We start from the raw sequence: 20422 nt of genomic DNA on the forward strand, positions 1-20422 counted from the left end.
ATAAATAAACCACAGTCCTTCCCTTGAACATTACATGCTCTAGTAAAGGCATGAAATGATTCCCCATCAGGCTGCCCACTACAGTTTCCTTTGCAGGATTCTCCATACTTTCTTGTCTAATGTTGGGTGCCACAGCTTCAGTCTTTGATCCTCCTTTATTGACACTCACTCCCTAGGTGACCCCATCAAGTCCTCTTTAAATACATACTATATACTGATGACTCCAAAATCAGCATCTTTAGCCTCACTATCTCCTTTGAATTCAGACTCATTTATCCAGCTACCTCAAGATCTCTGTTTGTAAGGCCACACAGGAATAGGATATGTCTGAATCTGAACTCTTTATTTTCCCCACAAACCTGTTCTTCCTCCAACCTTTGCCACCTCAGTTAACATGCAACTGCATTCTTCTAGCTGTTCATGCAAAAAACTCTAGAATTTTCCCCTATTTCTCTCACAACCCACAATCAATCCATCAGCAAATCTTGTAGAATCTACATTCAAAATATATCCAAAATTCAACTATTTCTTATCATCTCTCCCACCCTAGCCCAAGACACCATCCCCTCACGACCTGGATTAATGCAATAGCCTTCTGGTATCCCTACTACCTCTTGGCCCTCCACAATCTATTGTCAAAACAGCAATCAGAGTGACCCTTTTATTTTTTTAATTTTTTTTTAAATTTTATTTTTATTTTTTATATAGAAGGTTCTTATAAGTTATCCATTTTATACATATTAGTGTATATATGTCAATCCCAATCTCCCAATTCATCCCACCACCACCACCCACCCCTGCCACTTTCCCCCCTTGGTGTCCATACGTTTGTTCTCTCCATCTGTGTCTCTATTTCTGCCTTGCAAACCAGTTCATCTGTATCATTTTTCTAGGTTCCACATATATGCATTAATATACGATATTTGTTTTTCTCTTTCTGACCAAAGTGACCCTTTGAAAAGAGACATTAGATCAAATCATTTCTCTGCTCAAAATCCTGCTTTTTTTTAAAACTTAGATAGCTTCATTAATTCAGAAGCTTGGACTGACTGATTTCCCCATTGTTTAGAACAGTGCTTGGCACATAGTAGTGTGAAATAAATAGTTGTCAAATGAATGAATAGAAGTACAGCAAAAGAGGTATGTATATGACATAGGGGGAGCCCAAAGGTAGGAACATGAGTTCCTCTTGGGTAAACTGGGAAAGGCTTCACAAAGCAGTGGATGCTTGAACAGATTTGTGGAATAAACACAAATCGGTCAGGTTAAAGTTCTGAGAGAGAGGCACCGAAAACCAATAGCATGACACCTGTAAAGTCAGAGAGAAACAAAGAAGCATGGTGCACTCTGGAACTGCATGGGATCCAGGAGAGCTGAGATGGTAAGTGTAAGTGAGCAGAGAAGACTGAGCTGAAGAGGGAGGCAGGTGCTCCACTGCTTGCTGGCTCTCCTTGCCTCTTGCAACTGTCCAGACCTTGGTCCACATTACAGTCAGTTTGAGAGGTACCTGGGCAACATTGAAGACATAAAACGCAGTAGGGTGTAGGAGGTTATGATACAGACTCTGGAGCCAGCCTTCCTAAGTCTGAAGCGACCTTTCAGTTCCTCCTACCTGGATGACTTAGAGAAATTAAACTCTCTCTGCCTCCATTTCCTCATAAAAGCGACCTATCTCAGAGCGTTGTTATGAGGATTAAATGAGTTATATGTAAAGCACTTAGAACAATGCCTGACACAGCTCAGCATTACGTATCTGAACACATTATTATGGTAAAGTCTTCAAGACTGAATTTCTCAGAATTTTTATATGAAATTTCATTTATTCGAGATCTTAAGGAACTTGCTCCATATTTTGATAAAAGCTGACCTATACATTTCTTATATAACTTCTTGAAAAAAATTTTTCTCCCAATCAATTTGATCACATCAAAGACTCAGTCTTAAAAGGAAAAGCTTAGATCACTAGGAAGTAGAAGCAGCTAGTACTTCAGGAGAAAGAGATCAAAGGATTAATAAACTAAAATTGAATACAGAGGAGAGGTGGTTCTAGTTTTGCTTCTTAGAAAATGATAGAAGCTGACTAATTTAGTCTTTGAGTATTTATTCCTTAATGGCTAGTTGCAGGTTTTAAAAAGCATTTAAATAAAACAGAACTTGGTTGCACTGATAATGTCAGAAGTTTGCCATGGATAGGCTGCTATTTTGCCTCTGACAGTCAATATTAGCCAGCCTGTGCAAGATGACTGGGCTGAACAGGATCTTAGAGGTGCCTCCAACTCAGGCCTTGAGATGTCATATCCCAATCATAGGAAACAGATACTGAAAATAACCAGAGAATTTGAGGAGGATAACCAGGAAGCCAAATATTCCTTCTACTGCAGAGTTTACTGGCTTCACTGTGTGGATCTGCTTCACGTCTAACTGCTGTTCCTTTTACTATAGTATATATTTACTTCCTTTTGTTCTGTCCTCAAAGGAAATGGAGAACACCTGATTGCAATTTTTCATGTCACTGAGATACTTTTGAATGTACCCTTTTCAAGTTTAAGTATTCTTAATTCCTTTAATCAGTCCTCATATGTACTAATTGTAAATTATTTCACTGTTTACCTATGAACTCTCTTCAAGGCCTTCATAAATCTCCTAATAAAAAATGCAATTAGATAGTATACTGTAGCATCGGTCCAAATAGTGCAGACAGCTTTTGAAGAGTTACCTACTATACTCAAAGTATTCAATTTAAATTCCTAATACCAAACTGCCTTCTCCTGCTTTGAACTTAAGATCAGCCATGGATCTTAGAGCTTGTCCTGCCATACTTACACAAGTCCTCTTCTTTTTAAATAAGGGCTATTGCCTTAAAATACCCATAGAGTACTTTCCAAGTCGAACAATCCATGATTCTTTATGATTTAAATATAGTAGACACACTTGATTTTCTGGTTTCAAATAGAGAACAGATTGATTTATAGAGATACAGCTGTCTTCTAAGTTCTGGTTCACCAGAAGATGTAGCAAGAAAGGCACCAATATTACCAGGGCCAGAGTCTGGAAACCAAGACTCATTTACAGAATATGCCTATAGAATCTAGCCTTTTTGAGACTAGAGGAATTTCCAGGCATCTTGAAAACTTAAATGGTGGGTGAGTTCATTAATAAAAGTAAAGATGGACTGCCAGGAATAGTATGAAAAAGAAAATTCTCAAGTTGGAGATATATGTTATAAAGGTTTCATTTTTGCCTTGTTTTGTTTTCTGATTAGCCACTTGAAAAAATACTTGTCAAAAAGGCATTGTAATCTATTTTTCAAAAATGTTGAGAAAAGCAAGAGAATTAAAAACACTGAAAAAGTTACCAAAGTAGGAAGTTGCTTTTTGAGACATCCTAAGCACTCATTTTAGAGGGATATCTACTTGTCTGCAGATAGGATGACAGTAAAAACTGTCTATACAATTCCTAGTGGCCCTCATGACCTTTTAGTAGTCTCAGAGCAATGCTTCTCAGGGCAGTGAGCGGCACTAGGTAAAAGCAGGATTTTATTTTAAAAAAAAAAAAAAAAAAAAAGGAGGTTGCTGTTAGAAACACCTCGAGGGAGGCAGGCAAAAAGGGCAATGTTGTTCTTCCACTTAATATTGAATTTGGAAAAACTGTTCTGCCCATTAAATTATTCTCCAGCCAATAATTTTTACTTTTTAAATCAAATTCATATGTCCCAAAGCAGAATTCATTTTATGCCTGCTTTAATCTTCTTTAGGACCCTGAAACTGTGTGACTGGGCTGGATGATCCCTCAAGTGTGAACAATTCTATGCCTGGGTAAAATCAAAGCCATTCCTTCTCAGAGAATATGTGGACAGACATTATATCCTGGTGAACCCACACTGGTTCACTGAGTATTCAGGTTTAAACACAATCAACCAGTGTGGGGCAAAATTCAAACATCAAGGGAGAAGCACTGTCTACTCAATGCACCAAAAAAAAGACTTACTTGATTCAAGTTATTGTTCTAGAACTTACATTGAAACTAATTTGCTTAAATTTTAAAGACAATATAAATGGGTAACAAATTACAAACAGAAATAAAGATTGATGTTGAATTTTGAATTGGTTCCAATGAAGTATCTGGAGGTTAGAGTGCTTGGGCAATACATGATTAGCTCTTGAATGTCATTCTCTAAACAATGTTACTGCTGAGAGTGAAGAGTAAGAAATTAGTCTGCATGTCTTCTGGAGAGAGACTCTGGATTTCCTTTCTCCTCTACAAAGAAATGTAGTTCTGATGGTTCGTACATGAGATTAAATGTGTGGAAGGAAAAATGGGATCTTTACCAGTTGTTTTGTTTGTTTGTTGTTCTCTGAAGCCTTGCTACACAAAGAGTGCTCTGTGGAGACATTATCAGCATCACCTAAGAGTGAGTTGGATGTGCAGACTCTCTGGTTCCATATCCCAGAAACACCAACCGGAATCTGAATTAGCAGTTAAATAGGATCACCAGGTGATTCAAATGCATAATAAAATTTGAGACCCACTTGCTAAAGTTCCTTCGAATGGAAGAGCTTATGATTTTTTGTTTTGTTTTTAAATTTTTTCCTTTTACTGGATTTTTTTAACATCTTTATTGGCGTATAATTGTTTTCCATTGTTGTGTTAGTTTCTGCTGTATAACAAAGTGAATCTGCTAATCGTATACATACATCCCCATATCCCCTCCCTCTTGTACCTCCCTCCCACCCTCCCTATCCCACCCCTCTAGGTGGTCACAAAGCACCAAGCTGATCTCCCTGTGCTATGCGGCTGCTTCCCACTAGCTATCTATTTTACATTTGGTAGCGTATATATGTCCATGCCACTCTCTCACTTTGTCCCAGCTTACCCTTCCCCCTCCCCGTGTCCTTAAGTCCACTCTCTATGTCTGCATCTTTATTCCTGTCTTTCCCCTAAGTTCTTCAGAACCTTTTTTTTTTTTTTTTAGATTCCATATATATGTATTAGCATGTGGTATTTGTTTTTCTCTTTCTGACTTACTTCACTCTGTAGGACAGATTCTAGGTCCATCCACCTTACTCCAAATAACTCAATTTTGCTTCTTTTTATGGCTGAGTAATATTCCACTGTATATATGTGCCACATCTTCTTTATCCATTCATCTGTTGATGGACACTTAGGTTGCTTCCATGTCCAGGCTATTGTAAATAGAGCTGCAATGAACATTGTGGTACATGACTCATTTTGAATTATGGTTTTCTCAGGGTATATGCCCAGTAGTGGGATTGCTGGGTCGTATGGTAGTTCTATTTTTAGTTTTTTAAGGAACCTCCATACTGTTCTCCATAGTGGCTGTACCAATTTACATTCCCACCAATAGTGTAGGAGGGTTCCCTTTTCTCCACACCCTCTCCAGCATTTATTGTTTGTAGATTTTTTGATGATGGCCATTCTGACCGGTGTGAGGTGATACCTCATTGTGGTTTTGATTTGCATTTCTCTAATGATTACTGATATTGAGCAACTTTTCATGTGTTTTTTGGCAATCTGTATATCTTCTTTGGATTTTATAATAACAAAATCTGACTCTTGACAAAGGTATCTTTAAGGTAAAAAGGAAACTCACTGAATTTGAACATAATAACGTTTTAACAAAAAGAAAGGACTGTGCCAGGCATGTGACAAGTATTACCTCATTTAATTCTCACAGCAACCCAAAAGATGGATAGTATTATCTTCCTTTTACAGAGGAGGAAAGAGAGCTGCTAAGAAGTGAAATGATTTGCCCAGGGCTGCACAGCCTGTAAGCAGCAGTGCCTGGCTGGGAAACCAGGTCTTTCTCACTCCAAGCTCTGCTTCTACAACAAGGCCAGGAGAAGGATTTCAGAAAAGCTGCCCAATGTAGTCACAAAAACCAAACCAAGTGAAGCTTAATTGACCAACACACAAATGTTTACCGATTATTTACTCTGGGCCAAGAACCGTGCTACTCTAAGAGGAAACCTAAGACATATGAGCAAGAAAGCAAAATTAAGACAATATAATGAGCATAAAATCTTGTGATTCATGTAAATACTAGAGATAACCAGATTTTTAAAATGATTTTACATGTTAATATTAATTATCTCATGGTTAGTAGAATTATCATTTTAAATTTTCTTCTTTGAATTAATCAAATTCTCTAAGACATTGTTTTTAAAACACATAGCTATGTTTCCACCAGTTTTACATGATATCTTAATAAATAATAAAATAAATTAGTTAAAAAATTATTTTACATTAAAAAAATAAGCAAATAAACCATAGGCCTCAAAGTTTCAAACAGGTCATACTCCTGTATTTTTCCATTTCATCTATTTTTGCATTCTTCTTTTAGACACTATATATCTATTCTGCCTCATGATTCAAACTATAATCTACTTCCCACAAACAGCAGATGGCACCATGCATCAGTGAAAGAATGGCAAAAAAGTCATAAAGGTCAAGCTGTCAAAATTGATATCTTTTTGAAATAACTCAAATTTTCTAATTAGCTTCATAACAGTGACAGATAATTTAAAAGACTTCATTTTGAAAATTCACTTTAGGTGAGAAAGTTACTTTTGATCCAGCCTTGCTGGTGAAAAATTGTGTGAGGAAATAAAAGAAGAAGTATCCTAATTTATAAAAAGTCTACTGCAAACCAATTTATAAATAAAGCTGTTTAATAGAGGTGTTAGCCTCTATCAATCCTAACATGAATCGTAACATAAAAACCTCAACCCAGGAGAGATTTCTGGAAAAATAAAAATTCAAAGGGAAAATTCAAAGTGCTAAATTATTAAACGAACAAATCTAATATACATCTTATTGACTCCAACGCTCCCAAGCATTGTCCCAGAACACGATAAAAACCTGGGAGCTATGCTAAATCAAAACACTGTTTGAGCGTAAATGAGCCCTTTCCTTCTTTGACCCAGTCACACAGCAAGCAAATCGACAGTACTTCAGAGGCTATTTCATTCCTGGAAACATAAAGAACCTGGACTATCTTTTTTTTTTTTTCCCGGTACGCGGGCCTCTCACTGCTGTGGCCTCTCCCGCTGCGGAGCACAGGCTCTGGACGTGCAGGCCCAGCGGCCATAGCTCACGGGCCCAGCCGCTCCGCGGCATGTGGGATCCTCCCGGACCGGGTCACGAACCCGTGTCCCCTGCATCAGCAGGCGGACTCTCAACCACTGCACCACCAGGGAAGCCCTGAACTATCTTTTTAAAAAGACAGAAAGCAGACTCCATAGGCACAATTTTTAGAAAAGTTATAGAATGAAATGAAAGGTTAAAAGACCTAAACTAAAAAGTGATGTAGAAGGTTATACCTTATTGATGCTTCCAATTTGTAAGTCTAAATTCCACTAAATCTCTTTTTCCAAACAGAAAACTAGTAGGGGAGAGAACAGAAGAGCATGTTTTCAGAAGTTAAAAAAAAAAAAAAACAACTCATCAAAAATTATCCTGTAATATTTTCCTGTTTCTCAACCTTTAAACTATGTATGTAATGCTTTGGGAAGAAGGTGATGTTTTCCATTGTCTCAGACAGGTATTTTTCCTGAGTAAAATATAGCAATAATACTTCTTAAGAGTTTAACTTACAGATAGCTTTGACCTTCAGTTGTTCATTTTAGGTCCAAACAATAAATAAAGGCAAAATAAAAATTTATTTAACAACCTGCTCTTGATTCTAGGTAGGCATTCTTCTCCGATTCAATTCAACCCTATTCTACCCTACCTCATCTTTTCTCATTGAGCTGTCAGAATCCATCAACAAGCTCTCCAATCCTTAACCATGCCCTTAACAACAACCATGGCCTCTTTTCTGAGATACGAATTCATCTACTACCCTTCATCTCCTCTGCTGCCACTTCCAACTAACTACCATCGGCTCTTCTCTGAGCAGTAGTCCTTAACTTGTCTCCTTGGTCTTCTCATCCCCCTTCAACGCATTCACAACAGCCATACTCATCTCTGAAACACTTAAATCAGACCATGCAATTCCATGCTTAAAGGTCTTCACTGGCTCCTCACTGCACTTGGAAAGAAATCCCAGGTCTTCCTCAACATGGCTGCCAAGCTCTGTATTATCTGGATCCACCTACCTCTTGGCCAACTGCTCTCTGTGATCTAGAAGTTCTGGCTTTCTTTGATATCCTCCCACTCGAAAGCCTCACACATGCACCTTCCCCACCCATCACTGGGAATTCTCCTACTCATCTCTCAGATCTCAGCTCTAAATGTCACTTACTCAGAGAGACCACTCCTAAAACCCTAATCTAAAATAGGTTTACTTATTACAAAATCTTGAGGCAGCTGTACTTTCCCTTTATAGCATTTATCAAAATGCATAATCATATATGTTTTTGTATTTATTTATTATTTTTGTCTGCTCATTAGCCTGTTAACTCCATGGATGGAATGATAATGTCTATTCTATTAGCCATGATATCTGTTAGGTCTAGCTCAGTGTCAGGACATATTTATTAAATAAATGAATGACTGGATGAATAAATAAGCCATTTCCCTTTAGTGAGTATCTCTGGTCCCCTAAATGTTGAATTGATAAATTACTGGTTATTATTTTTCTAGAGACAAAAGACAAAGCTTTGCTTCAAAACAATTTGGAAGCATATGCTGCTCCTTTTCTGGCTTTCCTGGCATCCTCCTAACTGTTATAAGTACTAGTTTGTCTCATATTCATGTTTGGAACTAGACAGTTGTCTACTTTTCACTCCTTTTCAATGCCTTTGAAAGCAAATTAGTCATGAATCCTTTTAGACTCTCATATAAACCTTTAATAGCCCAACCTTTAAAAATCTAGTTATCCTGCTGACATAATGCAACACACTAACTAATGTATTCTATGAACTCCTATCCCCCCCAAATAAAAGAAACCATATGAAAAAACGCTATAAAAATCTAATTAAAAGTTTTGCATACATTGTATATAATGTGTTCCTTTCCCTATAATTATACAAAAATGTAGTACTGTTAAGACAATTTGGCATTATACCCCATACTCATAAATGTATACTTACTGCAAAAGATAAAAGGCAAGAGGATAGATTTGTACAAGCCACAATCTACAACGTCAGCATTCATTCTGTTACTTATTTATTTTTTTTTTTTGCGGTATGCGGGCCTCTTACTGTGGTGCCCTCTCCCATTGCAGAGCACAGGCTCCGGACTCACAGGCTCAGCGGCCATGGCTCATGGGCCCAGCCGCTCCGCGGCATGTGGGATCTTCCTGGACTGGGGCACGAACCCTCGTCCCCTGCATCGGCAGGCGGACTCTCAACCACTGCACCACCAGGAAAGCCCCCAGCATTCATTCTTAATGTTGAATTCTCACTGAATATATGTCAGTTGATATTACACAACTATTTTGGCTTTCCCAGAATTACCTTTCTAAAACATCTATTTCATCATGCCATTACTCTGATTCAAAGTTTCAGTGGCTTCCCACTTATATAACTGTGCTTCCCAAATTGCAGATGCCAAATCCGAGGTACAGCGAGTTATGTGTGAGGGAAGGAAAAGCCAAAGCAAATATGCTACATGTCCTTGGACAAACAGTTTTTACTTAAACATTTTTAGAAAAAAAATATTTATAGTAAAACAGTTCTGACTCTACCGTGCAGCAAAATGCAAAATTCAAAAATGAATTTAATACATGATATGCAACTTTAAAGAAGCTTTGAGTCTGGGAAACTGTCAGACACAAGATAGACAATAAATGTGTCAAAAAGGCAACACAGAGGACTTCATTCATTTATTATATAAATAGTGACAATATGACAGTGGACCTCCCTCCAGTTTGGATCAGGTGTTCCTTTTCTTATGAGCTCATCCCTAATATATCACTATTCTCAAATATAATATTAGGTTGAACCATAAGATATTGCCAATATTCAAAGACTTTTGATTTACAAAAATGGCACACTTCTGTGGTTCAACATAATACAAGAGTCTTTCTATCTTATTTGTATGCAATCATCCCAACTTGCCTCCTTTCAAAAATATCTGTTAGTTCTTTGTCTCCACCATCAAGTACTGTGTGACTGGCCTAAACCAGACCACAATAAATGTTGGCTTAGGGCTCAGCCTAGATCAATTTGTACACAACAAGCATAAGCAAGCATTTGAAGTTCCGTATTTGGAAAAAAATTCCTTCTTCTTCGGGTTAAGGCACAAACGACTCCTATTTGCCATTTAATAGTACTGGTGGAGCATGACATAAAAAAAAGTGGGAAAGCCGGTCACAGTCATGCTCCCACACCCTATCTGAACAAAGTACTTATCCTACAGCATGCTACTGGGCTTACGTATAACAAAACCATTCTAATAAACCATTTATGTAAGTGTAGAATCTTTTAAGCTTGATCATCTATTCCTCTTGTCAAAGAAAGAAATAGGCTTAGTCAGTGCCTGATATCGACCACAAAGAATTGAGTATCAAGCCATACTTCTCTTTGTAAAAAAAAGATACTTGTGAATATGAGTTTTGCAAAGCTTTGATACTTTATGAGAAGAAGTTTTCAATTTTCAAAAGAGATTTTTAAGCTTTATATATATATAGCATATTATTAATGATCATATTATCATTTTCTGACTTGGTGAAAGTAAAAATCTGAATAAGCCTCACAAATAGTCTGTATTGAAAAAACAGCATATTCATTTCATTCCCTACTTGACAACTGCTAACTCTAAAAGGTTCCACCTTATTCTTCACCTAAATCTTCATGAAATAAAATATCTGCCTATTTTTAATCATAATTTCTCTTGCTGCAGCATTGCCGTGCAACAAAACTGATCCAGATGTCAATGCTGAGGAAGTTTAGCTGTTAAAATTCACATCTGTTTTCTGTCAACTTGGCTTTGTTGATAGGCCCATGGTAACAGATGACCAAAATACCCTTGAAAAAAATCAACAGAGCAAAGTTTATACCCCCCGAATCAACCTGAAAATAAAGCAAACACATAAACACTGCTGGGTATTTCCCTTAAGTTCTGTGTTTCTCTGAATTCATTACCTTAGACTACTATTTCACTTCCTAGAATTTGCCAAAGTAATGAATTCTAAGAAATGAAAAAGTGCACTATCTCATGCTTCTCCATTTCACTCTTCTCAATCCTCCAGAAAAAGGACTACGCCTGTACCATTCAATAACTCCCATATGGGACAGAAGACAGATCCCCCAATGACTCTCTGCTACTGCTTCTATGGATGATTAAAATAATCACAGAGTATATATCCTTTAGCCCAAACACATTTCAGTGTATAAGTACATAAAACTATTAAATGAGCATTCCTTAAACTTTAGAGAATTTTAAAGTTTGGAAACATTTGTTAAACATGTAGATTTCTAGGGTCATATCTTCCATGAATCTTGAATCTAAGATGGATCTATAAAATTTGTATAATTAACAAGCACTCCTCACCCCCATTCCAAGTTGAGATATAATTCAAATTCCATAATATTCATCCTTTAAAGGTGTACACATCGGTGGTTTTCAGTATATTCAAAAAACTGTACAACCATCCCCACTATCTAATTCCCGAACTCTTCATCACCCCAAAAAGAAACCTTGTATCTAATCCCTCTTCCCCCTAGTTCCTGGCAAATACTAATCTATCAATACTTTCTGTCTCCATGGATTTGCATATAAATGAAATTATACAATATGTGTCTTTTTTTTTTCTTTGCAGTACGCGGGCCTCTCACTGTTGTGGCCTCTCCCATTGCGGAGCACAGGCTCCGGACACGCAGGCTCAGCAGCCATGGCTCACGGGCTTAGCCGCTCCGCAGCATGTGGGATCTTCCCGGACCGGGGCACGAACCCGTGTCCTCTGTATCGGCAGGCGGACTCTCAACCACTGCGCCACCAGGGAAGCCCTATGTGTCCTTTTTGTCTGGATCCTTTCACTTAGTATAATGTTTTCAAGGTTTATCCATATTGTATCATGTATCAGCACACCATTCCTTTCTAAAGCTGAATAACATTCCACAATATGGGTATACAACATTGTTTCATGCATCAGTTGTTGGACATTTGGGTTGCTTCCACTTTTTAGTTAATTACAAATAATGCTGGTATGACCATTAGTATACAAGGTGTTTTTTTTTTTGGTAAACTTACGGTTTTAGTTCTTTTGTGTGTGTGTGTGTGTGTGTGTGTGTGTGTGTGTGTGTATTGCACTGCTGGGTAATATGGTAACTCTATTTTTAATTTTTTGAGTAATTTCCAAACTGCTTTTCAAAGTAACTATACCACTTTACATTCTCACCAGCAATTTATGAGGGTTCCAGTGTCTTCACATCCTCACCAATGCTAGTTTTTGTCCTTTTTGATTATACCTACCTATCCTAGTGAGTGTGAAGTCGTATCTCTCTGTGCTTTTAGTTTGCATTTCCCTGATGACTCATGATGTCAAAGATCTCTTAATGTACTTATTGATTGACCATTTGCATATCTTCTTTGGAGAAATGTCTATTCAGATTCTTTGCCCACTTTTAAATTGGGCTATCTGTCTTTTATCAGTAAGTTGCAAGAGTTCTTTATATATTTTAGATACAAAGCCCTTATCAGACATGGGATTTACAAATATTCTCTCCCCTTCTGTGGTCTGTTTTTTCACTTTCTCGATAGTGTCCTTTGAAACATAAAAATTTTTAATTTTGACAAAATCTAATCTATCTATTCTTTTGTTGCTGTGATTTAAATGTCATATGTAAGAAACCATTGTGTAATCCAAGGTCATGAAGATTTACACTTAGATTTTCTTCTAAGAGTTTTATAGTTTTAACTCTTACATTTAGGCCTATGATTTATTTTTTGAGTTCATTCTTACATATGGTATGAGGTAGGCATACAACTTCATTCTTTTATGTCAATATCCAATTATCCCAGCAACTTTGTTGGAAAGACCGTTATTTCCTTATTGAATTGTCTTGGTACCCTTGTCAAAAGTCAGTTACCCAAAAATGTATATTTCTGAACTCTCAATTCTAATCCATTAATCTATATATCTATTCCTATAACTAATCAGCTAACAGGGAGACTTTTTTTCTTTCAGTATTGCACTGTATCATCATGCTCTTCTAATATTAACAAGAAGGTTCTCACAGAACAAGGGATATTTGCAAAATTTCCATGCAGTGCACTATCAGACATAAACAGCAACGACAAAAAAACTAAACTGATTTTGGGGGAAAAGTAATATCTGGGACAAGAAATGGATCATATTTCTATATAGGTGAGTAGGCAAAGTAATATCTTCTAAAGATGACCTATTTTTCAGAAGCCTGATAATTTTGTGTATTTCAAGGTTGACTCATTGTATCTGAATGTGTTTATTTAGCACTATTAGCTTCAACCCAGTCACTTATTTTAAGCTGTTTACATTTCAAGTTGAACACATTAATTATTAGATAATTAGATAATAATGTGTTTTATTCTATTGAATAGAAAAAAAAGAGCATTTAAATTAGAGGTTTTATCAGTACTGCTGGATATCTATTGTTCATCTTTTTACAAAGAGTCATATAATAATATTAACAAACAATCTTTTCAACAGATTTACAGGAAGGCAGATTCTGAATACTAAGAATGCACTAGTTTTTCTCTGTATTAAGGATTCTTATGAACAAAATGGTCTCTTGCCTATCTGTCAATTAGCATAAACAAGAGAACTAGTCATAAGTAGTATGTGCCTACTTCATTGGGATGTTGGAGAACAACTAGACCATGACCACTAAATGCTGTAAGAAACAACCACCAGACTGTGACACAGCCTAAGCTGCAACTCAGTAGGTCAATGAGCCAGTGGAACATGCAGGAAATTGTTCTATTCAATTATGGAAATTTTTCTGGCATTATTCCTCACAAAGAAGAGCAAAGTGGGCTATATTACTAGGACATGGACAAGAAGCAAAATGTCAAGTAGACTTCTAAAAATAATAAGAGCTTCTGAAAACCCTGGTGAGACATTCCAAAAAGCAGGAGACCAGAATGTTCCACTATGCCTCTTTTTTTAACCAATGCAATCAGCAATTCTAGTAGTGGTAGGTGGTTATTTTATGTCTAGATATGATTGCTCTGGGTAAATAATGTAAAGGTCAAATCACTGTTTGGTTAAAAATGCCCAACAATGGATGCTGATGGTAAAGTACCTGAAAAGGGAAGCTAGAAAAGAATCCCAGGAACATCAGAAGAAGCCATTTCATGATGAAAATTCTGCTAGATCATAGAAGGAGCAACTGAGATACAAGGTCAACAAATTCTTGGACTGAGAGACCTCAACCAATGTTGAGAAGCGATAAGACTCCAATCTTTAAATGAGAGTAGATAATGGGGATTTCTTAAGAGAGGCAAAGATCACTGGTCTATTTGCTATAGAAATGGACAAGAATAATCAGACTATCAAAAAAACTATTTCTAACTGGCCAACTATATGAGGAAGATGAAGGGCAGCAGTCTGTTTGGAGAAGGTAAGAAGTGTGACAGGGATGTAAAACTTTTAAGGAAGTGTGTGGCCCAGAATTACTCCCCAGAAAAGCCTGCCAGTATCCTGTCCTCAGATATTTGAGACTTAAAAAGGGAAGCCTTAAAGTTTATCAGCAAAAATTGGGTATGAATAAAACTGAATGGTAAGGGTAAGGAACTACTCTCCAAAAAAAGGTCTCATTTCCAATCTACTTCCAGCTGACACTGTATGATAGAGTTTCATCTGTACTGTACAATCTAAATAATTTATAAATCAGAGACTGTTGTTATGAATAATAGCAATGGAGGTCTTTAAACTAGTATTAGTTAGAAGATGCTTTCACAATCCAATTTCCACACAATGGGAAGCATTCAAATACTTTATATTGCTTTGCAGATAATTATTAAAATAATTTACATAGACTGAAGTTACATGCTGCCTTTACTCAAAACCCTACTTGAAAAACTATATCATGAAAATGATTTGGAACACTGCTACCACTTCAACCCTCAGGACCATAATTTTTAAGATTATACTCTATATTAAAACTGTGCTACTCTTCATTCTAATTAAATAAATATCTACAGCTGGATAATACATTTTTGAGATGTAATTTTGAGATTGATAATACAATTTTGAGAATAAATATGTATTTAATAAATATTTATCAAATGCCAAATTTCAAAGCAGTTAACACTAATAATTTCAATCCATGAAGTATATGCACCTAGAAATGTTTTGTTTTTCCAGATCCACCAGTGACCCTTCTCCGAAAATCTGCTTCCATGTAGAGTTCCTGTTGAGTGGGCTGTAGGTCATGTGACTCCCCCCAAGGCTAACCTTTATCACAGAATATTGGACAAGAGATGGACAACTAGCCTAAGGTGACCCATACCTTTGACCCATGACTATGGGGGCTTATTTAAAATACAAGCCGGACCAATTAGGTTATCCCTCAAGAGTTTTATCTTAAAAATATAAGGAGCTTGCCAAGAGCTGTTGATCCAAGAGCTGTTGATCCTAGAGCTGAAAGGTAATGGTAGACGTTTCTGAGATATTTTAGGCCCTGTACAAACAAAGCTACAAAGATGTAGGTCATGAAAGAAGGGCGAACATCCAATTCATAAACAGAGAGAGACCAATACAGATGAGTGCCTGGAGTTTCTGTGGCACCTGTCCTTCCTGAGGTCTACTTGCTCATCTTTTCCTGGGTTCCCTCTATATTTATAATAAACCCCCACTGTACTTGAGCTACTATGTCTGGATTTCTGTTTCTTAAAATTTCTTAACTAAAAGAGAAGGAATTCCTAAATATATTAACTTATTTTTTTTCTCTTAAGAATCAAGGGCACAGTTATTTTTCAGCCCATAGGATTTCATAAAAACAGCTACATGAGGACAATAAAAATCATTTTGTCCATTAATTCTTCATTCCTACTTTCCTTCAACAGGTATTTCCTGTGTGTCTACAAGTTGACTAGGTATACAGTAGGACATGAAACAGACATGGCTTCTCTTTTCAGAAATGTATAATCTAGTAGAAGAAATAGGTATTTGAAAAGTAATACACAGTAAATAAATAAATAACCACCAACTACAGGGTGCTATCAGAGAAGGTAAAAGGATGCACTACTTAAGAATGGGTGATCAGGGAAAACTTCTTAGAGGAAGAAACATTTAAAGTTAGACCTGAAGGAGTAAGCCAGGTAGAATGAAGAACACACTGTAGGCAGAAGGGAAAGGCTACACAAACATTTTCAACCTGAAAAGATCTTAAGTGTTTCAGAAACTAAAAGGCCAGGGTTGGATGTACAGTGAGTAAGGGGAAGACTGACCCAGGGACACCACTGTGGAGGAAGGAAGAGTAAGATTACAGACCAAGTGAAACAATTCAAGTTTTATTTAGTGGGAAATCACTGAAGCATTTTCAGCAGAGGAGTTACATGACCTGATCTGGGTTTTATGAAAATTTCTCTGGATGCTGTGGAGAATAATGGGATAAAAGAAGGTCAAGCGGTAAGATGAGTTAGGAAGTTACTGAATAGGACATGATACTGAGGAGAAGACACATTTTGCGTTCAAAAAATATTTTGGAAGTAGACTTGATAAACCAGTGAGTACAATAATATTTTCCAAATATGTTCAATTGGAAATTGCTCAGAGATACATAGCATACATATAGACATACATGGGAATGATAAACACTGAATGGTTCCTCTGAGGAAGGCAAAAGGCGGGAGGTGTGATCAGGAAGAGATAATAATATACAAAGCTAACATTGTTGGTATTGTTTTATTTCTTAACCAGACAGGTAGACACAGGAGTTTACTGTATGTCTTTATGATTTTTGGTATGTTTAATTTTTTTATTATTCTTTTTAAAATTTTTATTTTATATTGGAGTATAGTTGATTCACAATGTTGTGTTAAAGTTTTAAGTGTACAGCAAAGTGATTCAGTTATGCATAAACATATATCTACTCTTTTTCAGCTTCTTTTCCTATATAGGTTAATACAGGATAGTGAGTAGACTTCCCTGTGTTATACAGTAGGTCCTTGTTGGTCATCTATTTTATATATAGTAGTATGTGCATGTTAATCACAAAATCCTAATTTATCCCTCCCCCGGCCACCTTTCCCCTTTGGTAACCATAAGTTTGTTTTCTATGTCTGTGGGTATATTTTAAATATTTAATCATAAAAATAATAGACTATGTTTAGTTATTTTATTCAATCCATGTATATACAGTTTAACTGTTATGAGTGTTTCTGCCACCAAAAATACTATAAAGTAACTTTAGTTATTCCAATTTATGATGAACTGAAAGATTTTTACTGGAAAAAAATCTGTCACCCCACAACTTTAAGTCAGTGATCTTTGCTCTGATTATGAGAACTAAACACTCAACAACTAAATACTATGGGTTACTGAACAGGTTCAAGGTATATAAAGTCTTTGTGAGTCTTCACAGTAATGTGAGTCTGATTTTATTGAAGCAAAATACCACTTCTATTTTTAGCAGTAAATATGCAGCTGTATTTTAAAGTACTAGGTTTAACATGCTTATTCCCCTATCGATCATCTTTCATAATTATTCCACCCTCTATATTTCTTATTTAAAAATTGACCTTAAATGTTCCCAGGGGCACCAAAACCTGCTTCTGGAAAAACACTGCAGAGAATTTGTAATCCAAGCACTTCCAGAACAAAGCATGTAACAGTAACATTCCCCATTCACTCCACAGCATCATCTGTCTCCAAGATGCTCCCTGAAGCATGGAAGCTACACAACCAGCCATCCTTCCCTCTCACTACTACCTTAAATGAAAACATGTAATCAATAAAACTTACCCCAGATTCTCCATTAGCACATCCTGTTTTCTCTACCTTTGAAATCTGTCCAGAGTTCAACCACTTTTCACTACCTCCACTGCCACTGCTTGGTCCAAACACCACAGATTACCTCAATTGTCTCTAACTGGTCTCCCACTTCTCCCTTCAAATTCTCCCCACATCTTTTTTCAACAATGTAAGCTGAGTTCAGGATAAAACATATATCAGAGCATGTCATTCCTATACTCAACCTCTCCAGTGGTTTCCCATCTCAGTCCAGTAAAACCTAAATTCTCTACCATGGTCAAAAGACCCTGTTAAGATCTGACGTATTTCTCTTCTTTCCTTTATCTTTCTCCATAGCATTTAACACCTCTCATACACTGTATATTCTACTTAGTCATTTGTTTATTGTCTGCCTTTTCCACAAGGATAAAAACTTAATGAGGGCAAGAGTTTTATCTGTTTTTTATTTACTGTTGTATGCCTGAACTTGAATGGTGCCAAGCATTAGTAGGACTTCAGTAAACATTTGCTGAATAAATGAATATTCCTCTCAAAGTCACAGGAAGCACAGATAGTCGTTCTGCCATTTTTTAACTTGAGGTTTCTGCCTCTTTCTGTAATGTCAAAATTAACAAAAACACAAGAAAGAGCTGTTAAGACAACTGATGTGAGAACCATAAAGACCCTAGTAGGTAGGAAAGATATTAGCAGCCAGAAACGAGATTTTAGAGTTTTTTCTAGTCCTGAGGATTTCTACTGATAAGTAAAACATTAAAATAGCCTCTACAGTATTTATTGGTTAGTCAAAGCATTTTTTTCCTCTCTTGTGACGAATTACTATTCTTAAGGTTTTCAGAAAATTTTATGTTTATGTTCTTAATCTTCCTTATATCAGCCCATTGTGATGTGCTTTAAATTCAATGTATTACTTGATAAAGGTGTTAATGCTACTGTAGTAATCATAGTGCAATACATAAATGTATCAAACTAACATGTTGTGATACACTGTGATACAAGCTTACACAATGTTATATGTCAACTATATCTCAATTAAAAATTCAATGTAGCACTATTTGAGGGAGGAAAATGGGTACAAAGAGTAAAGATATTATACAATGAATCTATTCTTCAGATAACAGCTTTAGAAAACTGCTTTGAAAGGGGGATTATACTTGGTGGTATTCAATCAGATATCCCGTACTGTCATTTCTTTTCTCATCACCCTAAGAAGAAAGGAGAGGCAGGAAATATACTCCAATTTGAAGGGTCAATGATTTCCTTAAATTTCATGAAATACCAAGTTACTATATAAAGCTGAATGTATTTGATACTCTAAAACCTGAACTATCTGGGAAGAGTCAACTGTAAACAGCTGTCAGTTATCTTGTCAAGACTAAAAGAAACACTGTTTTCCTTATGTCTTTTGAAAGAAGGTGGGAGAAAAAACACGTTTGGAGGAGTACTTGAATCACTATAGTCAATAAGAAACAGAATAAAACTTCTATTAAGGTCAATGGCTAAATTTTTGGTTTTAGCAAAGAGGCGCCTCAACTGGGGGGAAAACAAAGGTGGTTAGAAAGGTAATAACGAACCAACAGCTAGTTAACCCTCTCTGAAGAATCCCTAAAGTTGCTTGTTAATAGAATAAATTGAGAAGCAACTAAAAGGACTATACAGGTGGATGGAGCAGAATGGAAGGTAATATTATTAAGTAAATATTTATTACGTAGCAGACAGAGTGCTAGACACTTTATATCTATAATTGCATTTAATCCTTAAAATAAACCCAGGAGCTAGGTATTGTTAGCTTCATTTTACAGAGAAGAAAACCAAGACATATATTGGTAAAGTAATGTGAAGAAAGTGATACAGGAAGGGTTAACTAAAAAGCCAAATACCTCAACGCCAATGTTAAGCTGTCTCTATGTTGCTTCTTCTATAACTGAATACATTGCTGAATTTTCCACATCAGGGTAACTGCCCTCATATAAGCACAAAAGTGATTTGGGTCTTAGATCCAGCTCTTAGTTCCCATCTGTACGCAACTTCAGAGATTAAGTGAATGACTTCAATCACCAAATGAGACTCATTTTGCTCCATGTTCATTGAACACTAATCTGATCTAGGACCTGCCATCTACAAAAAAAAAAAAAAAAATAGAAAACAAAAAATCTGCCCCTGATCACAAGGAAGACTTTTACTGAATAAAAACAACACAAAAGGCGATGCTCAAAATACTTTGCAAAGCTGTTTGGTAGCATCTACAAAACCCTAGCTTACATATGCCCTAACCCAGAAATTTCACTCCTAGACGTGTACCCACTGAAATGGGTACACGGGCTTCCCTGGTGGCGCAGTGGTTGAGAGTCCGCCTGCCGATGCAGGGGGCGTGGGGTCGTGCCCCGGGTCCGGGAAGATCCCACATGCCGCGGAACGGCTGGGCCTGTGAGCCATGGCCGCTGAGCCTGCGCGTCCGGAGCCTGTGCTCCGCAACGGGAGAGGCCACAACAGTGAGAGGCCAGCATACCGCAAAAATAAAAAAAATAAAAAAAAATAAAAAAAAAGAAATGCATACACATG

At 36.7% G+C, this 20422-nt stretch overlaps 1 protein-coding gene across 4 annotated transcripts in view; it reads right to left on the bottom strand.

The window, feature by feature from the left end:
- Positions 1 to 20422, bottom strand: part of RABGAP1L (RAB GTPase activating protein 1 like) — a 668427-nt gene that overhangs the window by 206133 nt on the left and 441872 nt on the right. The window lies entirely within an intron of this gene.

Source organism: Neophocaena asiaeorientalis, unplaced genomic scaffold (assembly GCF_003031525.2).
Source record: "Neophocaena asiaeorientalis asiaeorientalis breed wild unplaced genomic scaffold, Neophocaena_asiaeorientalis_V1.1 scaffold182, whole genome shotgun sequence".
NCBI classification, from domain to species: domain Eukaryota; kingdom Metazoa; phylum Chordata; class Mammalia; order Artiodactyla; family Phocoenidae; genus Neophocaena; species Neophocaena asiaeorientalis.